Genomic DNA, 12,009 nt, shown 5'->3' with positions numbered 1-12,009 from the left:
TAATGACATTTTTCAGTTTCAGTAATATCCCGTGCCTTCGATTTATTTCTCTACATGAATATACCAGGCATGTGTATGCAGTTCGATGATGTACACACGTGAAATTTGCACAAAGAGGGCTGATATGTTGCATGGCGAGAAATGATATATAAATGACATGATAGATGTATAATGAGAGTCTTGATGAACTCGGAAGAAGATTAAATCAAGACGGTATAAAAAGAGATGTGTGCATAGCGGGATACTTCGATTGTATGGCCAAGTTTAAAGAATGGTGAGAGTTCTTAGGATAGTAGGTGTAGAACAGTTGAGCTATCAGGTTCAGTTTTCAGTGAGGATGAGGTTGAGGAGTACGATTCCAGAAACTCACAGTTTTTTCAGGCTTTAAAAGGAACATTATTGATGTTTGGTCTTTTTAATGAATAGAAATCGGTGAGACACAAAAATACCTCTTCCAAAAAATCATATTCATATGAAAGTTGAAATCCTACTCGCAATTTTTAGGACTGACAACTCACAAAACTGACAATTCCAAAAATTGACAATTCGAAAAACTGACAACCCACAAAATAGACAATTCACAAAATTGACAGCCCACAAAACGGACAACTAAAAAAACTGACAACTCAAAAAACTGACAACTCAAAAAACTGACAACTCAAAAAACTGACAACTCAAAAAAACTGACAACTCAAAAAACTGACAACTCAAAAAATTGACAATTCAAAAAACTGACAACTCAAAAAACTGACAATTCAAAAAACTGACAACTCAAAAAACTGACAATTCAAAAAACTGACAATTCACAAAATTGATAACCCACGAAATTGACAATTCACAAAATTGACAATTCAAAAAATTGACAACCCACAAAACTGACAACCCACAAAATTGACAATTCACAAAATTGACACTACCTTATATTTGCAGAACATAATACTTTTATTGTATGTCCCCATTCAAATAATAGATGAGAGTTCTTGGGTTAGTAGATGCGGAACAATTGAGTTGGTGGCAAAAGACCAAGGAAAGCACAAGCGAACATAAGATGAACTTGGGAGAAAGTTGGATAAATAAAGATCTAGCCAGAGATTAGTTTGAATGTCAATTTCCAAAGACTATTCAACACATCATAAAAAAAACATTAAACCGATGACGATGATGTAGTAGTAGTAGTAGTAATAGTAGTAGTAGAAGTAGAGTTAAAACTATGAAAACTGTCTTTCAAACTATTCTCTGATGGTAAAAATGAGGCCCAAATGACACCACAATACCGCAACAGGTTAGGATTAAAGACGAGCTTAGATCTGTTGACCTTAGATGAAGATCAAATCTGAACAATATAGGGTGATGTGTGCAGAACAGGAGACTTTGATGGTATGGCCATATTGGAAGGGAGAATGTATGAGAGTTCTTAGATTACTAGATGTAGAACAGTTGAGATAGCAGGTTTAGTTCACATGTGAAGGAGAAAGAAAACAAGAAAGGAAGTAATGAGAACGAACTTGAGAAAAGAGGGATAAATAAAGACCTGGCCAGAGGTAAGTTTGATCCAAAATCAATTTCTAAAAGCCGTTCAACACCTAAACATGTAAAAACGATGTTGAACCTAATATGCTGATATTAATTGCAGATGTCTGACTATGTAATTAAAAAAAATTTTTTTTGAGCAAAAGAGTGTTGTAGTTTGCCTGAAGCATTACGATTATATTGCAAAAATATGTAGATTCAAACCGATCACAAATTGTTAATTTAACATTAGATATAGTTGTGGGAACACGCAGATATGTTTATATTTATAAAATAAAAAAACAGAAAATAATATTAGATTAATATTGTGTTATTTGTAACCTACATTTCTTTTTAATATCTTGTGACCGATATCTAGTAAATAAAGTTATCTTGTTGGATTGTTAAAGTCAGGCGTAAATAGTATTTTCTTGGATCAGTTGAAATATGCAGTTGATCTATGAGTTGATTTGGGTTCTATTATGGATTGGGGTAAGCAATGGCTTGTTTCGTTTTATCATGTTAAGATTCAGCTATTGTCTTTCAATCGTAGATGTGTCCCTTTTTTTTCCTGAGATTCTTTCTTTCTTGGAATTCATAAATTAAATCCATTGCTATTTCTTCTTATCATAAAATCAAATCTTTCTATCGCTCTAAACACTTTCTCTCACACCCGAGGCTATTCTCTGTCTCTACAAATCTACTATCAGACAACGTATGGGCTACTGTTGTCATATTTTCGCAGGTGAATCTGTGTCCCATTTGAAGGTACTTGATAAATTGCAGAAACGTATTTGTAATTTGATTGGGCCCACACTTTCTTTTTCACTGCAACCTCTCTCTCTCACAGACGTGATGTTGCTAGTCTCAGTCTTTTCTACAAATACTGTTATAGCATGTGTTACACAGAATTGACTGAGCTATTCCCTGCTTCCTTTGTTCCAGCTCGTTTGACTTGTTGATCTAGTGGTCTTCATCATTTCGCTGCTTTGATATTTCATTGTAATACAGCTTCCTATTCCAGTAGCTTCTTTCTAAGGACTGCAAGTTTGTGGAATTCTCTTCCTGCTCACTGTTTTCCATTCTACTTACAGCCTTGGTCTTTTCGATAGGCATCTCCTGTCTTTACAACTTTTGTTTGTGCTAACTCCTTACATCGATTGGCTTCATGCCTTGTCATGGATGATCCCCATAAAAAAAAATCCAACTTTGCTCATGACTAGCTAATTACCATTTGTTATTGTCATATAGCGTTAATGGCAGTATAATAATGAATCTAGCTACAATTTATTGTCCGATGCCAAAAAATGATTTCTTCATTGTTTTAGTTTTGTCTTTGTTTTTTTTTTATACTTAATTTTGCACCACTCGTACTAATGATAGCATGATTAATATTTATAGATATAGATTAAAAGATTAAATCTATTGATGATGACCCTACGATGTACTTTTATGTTATAGATATAGATTAAAAGATTAAATGCTGGAGTCCCTCAGGGGTCAATCCTGGGCCCAACTCTCTTCCTGATCTACATCAATGACCTCCCTAAACACATACTTAAATCATTCGTTGACATCTATGCTGATGACACGACCATCTACGGCAACACATCAAAGGCTATAAATGACAAAGTTCTCTCTGATTCTCTCTCCTCTGATCTCGAGCGCGTGGTTCAGTGGGGGAAGATGTGGCTGGTTACCTTTAATGCATCCAAAACCAAACTGCTATCCTTACATCATCAACGCTCTGATCCCCATCTGGCATCAATTGTGATGGATGGCTCTCGTCTGGGTGAGGCCCCGTGTTTTGACAAGCTTCTGGGCTTGACCTTTACTCCTGATCTGAAATGGAACACGTACATCAAGTCTGTTGCCAAGGTCGCTGGAAAGATGGTGGGATCCTTCTACCACTCCAGAAGATATCTCACTACGGATGCAATTCTCTATCTATATAAAAGCCAAGTACGTCCAAGGATGGAATACTGTTGCCATATCTGGGCAGGAGCTGCTAAAAACAGCCTATCCTGCCTTGACAGAGTACAAAATAGACTTTGTGGCTTAGTGGGGGATGCCCTTTTCTCTACCCTGCAACCTCTCTCCCACAGAAGAGACGTTGCAAGCCTGTCCTTGTTTTATCGTTATTTCCATGGCAGATGCTCGTCTGAACTCCAATCTCTGGTCCCCCCTCGCCAATCTTTCACGAAAAACACCCGTCTAGCTGAATCCACTGTGAAAAATTTCCCCCACTCTATATCTGTGCCTAAATCAAAACGCAGATTCCATGAACAAAGCTTCTTTCTTAGAACTGCACGCCTATGGAACTCTGTTCCGTCTGCCTGCTTCCCTCCGGACTACAACTTGGATGTCTTCAAGTCCAATGTTAACAAATTCCTAATGAACCGCCCCCTTAAGTAAACATTTCAGCAAATCTCCTCACTAACGTAATGTACTTGCAATAACCCTTATCCCTGAGTGACTTCCGGGCCTTGATAAGTGGTGATCACTGTGTAAAAAAAAAAAAAATTAAAAGATAAAATCTATTGATGATGACCCTACGATGTACTTTTATGTTTCTTAAAATATATGCACATATTAACAGGTATTTACAGTAATAACACACTCCTCCCCCCTCCCCTCCAAAAAAAAGTCTGTAACAAAATATTTAGAGATGTAAAAAGAATCAGAGTCCGGAATTTAGGTCAAAATCGGTAATTGTATCGGAATCAGGAAAAATATTGGAATCGTCCCATCACTAGTAGATATGTTTATGTTTACAAAAAAAGAAAAAAAAAGAAAAAATAATGGGTTAATATTGTATCACTTGTAACCTACATGTCTTTCTAATATCTCGGAAATAAAGTTATCTTGTTGGATTGTTAAAGTCAGACTTAAATAGCATTTAAGCTAGCAAATCAAATTTTGCTCATGACTAGCTAATTATCATTTGTTATTGTCCTATAATGTTATTAGCAGTATAATCATGAACCTAGCTACAATTTATTTCAAAACTTATTTCTTTCCAATGACTACAAGGGTATGGAACTCTCTTCCTGCTCACTGTTTTCCTTCTATCTACAGCCTTGGTCTTTTCAAGACGCAGCTCAATAAGCATCTCCTTTCTGCAATAATCAGTTTTCGTTCTTGTTAGCTACTTACACCAAGTGGCTTCATGCCTTGTCTCGAGCGATTTCCATAAAAATAATCAAACTTTGCTCTTGACTATCTAATTATCATTTGTTATTGCCGTATAGTGTTAATAGCAGTATAATAATGTACCTCGCTACAATTTATTTCCAAACTTTAGCTCAGACGACAGCTAATATGAAATCTATCTAAAAGCCAAGTATGTCCAAGGATGGAGTACTGTTGCCACATCTGGCCATGAGCTGCTAAAAACAGCCTATCCTGCCTTGACAGAGTACAAAATAGGCTTCGTGGCTTAGTGGGGGATGCCCTTTTCTCTTTCCTGCAACCTCTCTCCCACAAGAAAGACATTGCGAGCCTGTCTTTGTTTTATCGTTACTTCGATGGCAAGTGCTCGTCTGAGCTTCAATCCCTGGTCCCCCCTCGCCAATCTTTCACGAAAAACACCCGTCTAGCTGAAACCACTGTCAGTAATTTTCCCCACTCTTTATCTGTGCCTAAATCAAAACGTGGATTCCATGAACAAAGCTTAGTTCTTAGAAGTGCACGCGTGTGGAACTCTCTTCAGTCTGTCTGTTTCCCACCTGACTTGGATGTCTTCAAGTTCACCATAAACAAATTCCTGATAAACTGCCCCCTTAAGTAAGACACTTTATCAGATCTCCATTACTAACGATTGCAACGATATCGTCACATTGATTACTTTACTCTGGGTCTCGATAAGTGATGACCTCCATGTAAAAAAAAAAAAAATCTCAACTTATAAGCGAGATGTTAAATCGAATATGAATAAGAAAACGATACAAGTTTTATGTTTGAGTTGTTTGTAGTGTATTCTACCAATTAAGTTCATCTTGTATTCTACCAATTAAGTTCATCTTGTATTCTACCAATTAAGTTCATCTTGTATTCTTGAAAAATGTTTGGGTTTTATGTGTTTTCGTCTACATCTTTTATCCGTCCATTAACTTGTTTTTGTTTTTTTTTCAGTCTTAAATATCGCCATCCCCTTCCTCATCGGTTGAAAAAAATTTCACTATAAAATTATTGTAATAATCTGTTAACATAAAGTATAATGGGACCGATACTGCACCAACCACATCGGGTGTCTTTAACCTCATCGGATTCCATCCAATATGACAGGTGTTCTTTCGATCGTACATTGTCCTGTCATAAGTTGGCCTGTTGATCGTCTTCACCCACTGTGTTTTCATGGTGGGGCGCTTTGACTCTCAATCGAATCGTCTCCTACCCTGTGTAGGTAGTCTCCGGGTACATTAATCACTCCGCTGGTCCTTGCGGCTTGCTGCAAAATGAAGAGTCCTCACCATAACCAAACAGAACTTCGGTTTATAGCAATAACAAACTATTTATTAATTTCATTACTTCATAACAGTTTACTGTCTAAATTGAAGTGACTGACTATAGCAGTGAAACGATGTAAGACCAGACCAGTAAAGTTACAGATTTCCCGTTCAGTTTGCTGGCTACGACTCTACTCTTTTTAGAATTCTTTTTTCTAAATCCAACCCCTTTTCCCCACCTCTCCTTCAGAGAGTGATTACAAATACCCTTTCTTTCTTCCTCTTGTCCACTCAGCACCTCTCTCTCTACCTTTTATCCTATTAATTTGTACTGAGGTTTTTACTTATTATCAAATTAGGAGTGATTAGTCATTCCAGGTCGAACAATGCTTGGCGGCGACCCTTACCCTTGACCCCCCATTCTAAGTTGTCAGCCTTAATCAGCCAAGAATCTCTGGATCTCTTCATACCTCTCAACAGAGGTTTTAAAAACAACCTTTCATGTTAACAGATATATAACGACAATGAGATAAAAACAATTATTTGTTTTTTCTCTTTCTGACAAAATGCCATAGACATTTCTGTTTTGTCCCAATCAGACATTAACACCCCCTCTTCTGCCCTCTCTTCCTCTATCCCGTACGGTCACCCTCCCCTCACCGCAATATGCACCTCGCTGCATGCATTTATGACACCAATAGTGTCATAAAAGGTCAGCAAGCGTTATAATTCATTTTAAATTGAATAATATAATAGAAGTTATCTACCTGAAGTAGATATGTGCACATACATAAAAATTAGAAACTAAAATTCCTTCGTAGTATCCCTAGCAACGCCGGGTAGGTGCAGCTAGTTATCTATTATATAAACCCCACCTGTCTGTTTAAATGTATGTATGTATGTATGTATGTATGTATGTATGTATGTCTGCCTAAAACTTTGGACAGAGGCGACGGATTTTCACAAGATTTGTATCGTTTTGAAGCTCGACCCTTCGGACGACAAATATCAAAAAGTTAGCTAAAAGCATTAATTCCTTTACCCTTAACTGAGCACTTTTCTACAAGGGGGGTCACTTTTTTCGAAAGTCATCACCTCTTTTCGATTGACTAGCCTTAATTTAAACCTTCGATGGATGCAACAGCAAAGACGTCATTTTTTTATTTTCACATTCTTTTCCTCTTTCGCAGTACGGGTTCGAGCCTGCCTACTATCACATTTTTTTTTTATTTGGTCAAAACAAATCTCCAACCACCTGGGCAATGCTGGGCAACGCTGGGCACCCCAGCTAGTTTACATATAAAGAAAAATAATTTGAATAACATAAATTTTAAATAACTAAAGATAAATGGCAAACCAATGCAATCAGATCGACTCACGTGAAGTTAACACAACGTAACACCACAAGTGCATTCGAGAAGTTTTATTACCACACAACCCAAAAGGCCAGACATATAAAATCAATAATAGGTTCTTTGATATGACAGGGGCGCGTTTGAAATGAATGTTTCTGTTTAAAGCACAACTGTATCATGATACTTGACTTTTTAATTTTAAACTCAAATTCAAGCCATTATCACCGCACAAGCAGTAAGGTCAGGCATATAAAATCAACATTATGTTATATTGATATGACAGAGGTACGTTCGGAATAAATTAGAGCACAATTGAATCATGATACTTGACTTTCGCATTATAAACTTTAATTCTAGCCGTTATATATAAAAATAATTTTATAAAATCAACAGTAGGTTTTCTATAATACAATGTAGACTAAATGTGAAGCTTTCTCCCGGTTCATCGCGATGGATGGCCAATTAGAGTAGGCAATCAACCGATTTCATAGAAAAATGGGTGATTTCATTGATTTCGATGACAAAAATATGGGTTGTGAAACAATCGTTGATCATCATTGAATCGCAGCCAATGTCGGATCTCCCTGCTAGTTTTAAATATTAATGAAGTCATAAAGTAAGAAAGGAAAAGAATAGAATAGACAAAAAAGGGGGGGAGGGAGAGGGGAAAAATGTCAAAAGTTAAAAAATATATTGTTTACTTGCCTGTCAAGTAGGAATTAAGGCAGAAAGAGAGAAAATAAGAAAGCAAAGTTAATGTTGTCTGGCGTTTGTTCCTTGTAGACACCGGAAGACAGGGGGTGGGGTGGGGAATTGTTGAAAATACAATAAAAACATCTGTTAAAAAATCTGAAGAAAATATGAAAATATTTTGTTAAAAGTCTATCAAATTAGTGAGAGTTTTAAAACAATATCCTATAACTCTACGCAGCCACTATCTGCCCATGCATGGAGTATTGTTGTCACGAAAAAAAATATACCGAAATGGAGATAGAGACAAGAAAACAAGGATGGAAACAAAATAAGCGAGCAGGGAAGTTCCTAGAGGAACCGAACCAGGAGTACATAGACAAGGATGCTTCACTCTAATGGCTCAAGAATGGGAGATTTCCATTTGATGAGGAAAGACTTATTGTAGCCGGGCAAGAGCAGGGCTTACTCACAAATTGATTTAAAAAAAAATAGCTGGCCTACAAACAAATGCCCAGTGTAGGTTTTGTCACTCAATAATTGAAAGCCCATGTCGGGATGCCAAACCCTGTTGGCAATTGGCCTTTACACTGCCCGTCACAATAAAGTATGTAAATACCTTCATTGGAAGATCTGTGGATAGATGTAGCTCGAAAGACCGACAAATATATGGGAGCAAGCCAGACATTGTGATATGGAACAAGCCTGAAAAAACTGCACTCATTATTGATGTTGCCATCCCAAATGACTATGACTTTAATAGAGTTGAACGAGAAAAGATAACCAAGTATCAGGACCAAAAGAAGGATTTAAAAATGACATGGTCTCTGAAAGATATAGATATTATACCGGTTAAGAACCTTAAGAAGTACCTGGAAACAATCCGTGGAAGACCAAGCTGTAATGAAATACAGATTGCATCCATAAAGAGAACAACATCTATTCTTTAAAAAAAAAGCAAAAAAACAAAAAAAGCAAAAAAACAAAAAAAGCAAAAAAAAAAAAAAAAGGCCTCGGATATAAATCACAATCATAATGAAAGTGCTATCGCCGGGAAGAGTTAGCTCCCTTGATCTCTTAAAAATTTATCAAGTAAAATAAATATATTATATTAAAAAAAAGCCAATAGTCTCTTCCTTTTAGAGAGGGTCCAAAAAAAATCGTCTCTAATCTAATAGGTAACACACTGTCTATCAAGCTCAAGCCTCTATCCCATCGCCACACTTTTTTTTTTTTTTTTTTTTTTTACATGGAAGTCACTTATTGACCCAAATACCACTTGAGGATAAGGTTTAAAGAATGGATGGTGGGCACCAGTGCAACAGCGTAGCAATCGATGAAAACTGGATATGGTTATTTAAGGTGACAGCTCGACAAGAACTTGTTTACATTGGACTTGAAGGCTATCATATTGTAATTGGCTGAGAAGCAGGCCAATGGAACAGTATTCCACAAGCGGGCAGTTCTAGGAAAGAAGTTTTGTTTATGAAATCTGCTTAGATTTAGGCACAGATAGAGAGTAGTGGAAATTGTTGATAGTGGTTGTAGCATGTCGAGTGGTTTTTGTGTGAAAGTTTGGCAATGGGGGAACTATAGATGGGATCTCAGACGAGCGCTTGCCATGAAAATAACGATAGAACAGAGTCAGGTTCACAATGTGTCTTCACTTTTCATTTCATTTTTTTAAATTACATTTTCACCCAAAACAAGGCACATTGCCACTTTAATGCAGGGGGCTACTATTAGGGACGCAGGCTACAGGGGTACTAGGTGGGGAGTTGGGTAACAAGATGTCGGTTCATGTTACACTTGAACTTCTACATGTCAGTACAGTTGGGGAAGCAGGAACCCGGAAGGGAATTCCAAAGTCTAGCGGTTCTGGGGAAGAAACTACTGGAATAGAAGGCTCTCTTTCATCTAGGGATCTCTACTGTGAAGGGGTGGGATTTCACTGCTTGTCGGGTTTGTCGGGGGTATTTACGTGAGGGGGTACAAGTACTTGCAGTTCGTTAGAACATTCACCATTAAAATACTTGTAGAACAGGCAGAGGGATGCTACCTTTCGTCGATGGGGCAGAGGCTGAAGCTTGGATGACAGTTCAGGACCTATTAGGTTGGCAACTCTCTTTTGAACCTTGTCTAGGAGTGAGAGACTAGTAGCAGATGCACCGGCCTAAATATGACATCAATACTCCATACATGGGCGAATGGTGGCCTTATAGAGGTACAGGATACTTTCGGGCATTAGTAGCTTTCTAGCATGGTAGAAAGAACCTACCTTTTTATTATTTTTATCGTTTTTAAGACTATAAATTAATCAGCAACAAATTGTAAAGCATAAAAATAGATGTATGTATGTGTGTGTGCCTGTGTAAAAAATATTTAACCGATAAACTCTTAAACTATGGTCACATTACACTGAAATTAATAGGAAACATCAATCATACACCAAGGGCGGTTTATAATGTGTTAGCTATTTAGTTGGACGAATATCCCATACAGAAATATGTCGACAAGTTCAAATACAAAATGTCCATTCCAAATTACCGCCATGTTTCTATTACTTTTGCACATGTGCAAATTCATTCATAGTGTGAAGTGATTTAATTTTAAATCTTCCTTTAGCTCAAATGGTAGAGAATTAACAGTATTAGAATGCTAAACGAACGCTAATGTACCATTCAAACATGGCGTTGCAATGATACTTACTTTTACCTTATGAGTAAATTGCTTGCTCGCTTGCTTTGTACATTTGTTTCAGTCATTAATTATATCTGTTTCAAACATAGTTACATTTTTTTTCTTTTTTAAGTAATTCATTTATATATACTTTATTTAAACCTGCGCGTCGTACTGGATTCTGTCGCTGTATTATTCTTCTCAACTCTCGCTTCAAAAACAAAACAACAAACATTTATTTTCCCTCTCTCGCTCGCTCGGTTTGTATCTCGCTGTATATATTCTTCCCATTTTAAATCTGTTAAACTATTTTTATACTGAACTATATTTTATGTTCATTTTTTTCTTACCACCCTGATAATAAAAAATATATAAAAAAAATGTTACCTTTTTTAGCAATTGATTTTTTTAGTTTTTTATTGCATATATTTTCAAATAATTATGTTTATTTAAGTTAATCTATATATTTTATCAAAATGTTAGATATTTTCCAATTTTTGCTTCCATGCCACAATTGACAGACCTGCACGCATGTTTGATATTTAGGGTCCGGTTTTACACTGATTACCTACACTACAGTTTTAACGCAAATTTCATTACATAAGGAATTTAATTCTAGGGAGTATTTTATTTAAATTTCTTTTCCGCCTGGTTCTCGCGATAGAGTTTTCAACTATGCTGATCAAGAAAATCTCATTCAAGTTTTGCAGAGACAAGTACTTATAAAGATATAAAGACCTGTATTATGCGCTGTATTTCACTGTCTGCCAGGTTTGTACACACGGGCAATAAACAAATCTACTTTTCTACCGACACTGCCACTCCACAATCTTTTTTTTTTTTTAGCATTTGCAGGTGGGTTTGCTGACAATGATTATCACGGTTAAATTTGGGGGAATTATTCCCTCCCACACCAATATAAAGGGAGTTGTCTACTCCGAAAGCCGTTCTTTATATATTCCAAAGCCGTTCTTCACATGGGGAGTTTGAGATGTCGCTTCCAAACGCCGTTCTTAACATGACAATACTCAAAGAAGTGAAGTGAAGTGAAAAAAGTCGTCATTGTTTTGTTTTACACATAAAAAAAATACGACATGAAACTGGAATTTGATTTAATACTATCGGTGGAAGAGTTGAAAAGAAGAGGAAGACTTGAACAACGAAAAGAAACAGCTAAGACTGCTACCACTGATTTCGATCAATCTAAACAGTCCATATACAGTAAGAATCTAAAACTTCTGTTTTTACTTTCTATTATTATTCTAATGGATCAGTTTTCATAATTTTATTAATTCTAAAGGCAAAAATAGTGCAATAAAGATAGGAGA

Source organism: Euprymna scolopes, chromosome 21 (assembly GCF_053919585.1).
Source record: "Euprymna scolopes isolate OS-2025 chromosome 21, ASM5391958v1, whole genome shotgun sequence".
Lineage (NCBI taxonomy): Eukaryota > Metazoa > Mollusca > Cephalopoda > Sepiida > Sepiolidae > Euprymna > Euprymna scolopes.
Note: the sequence above shows the minus strand (reverse complement) of the source record.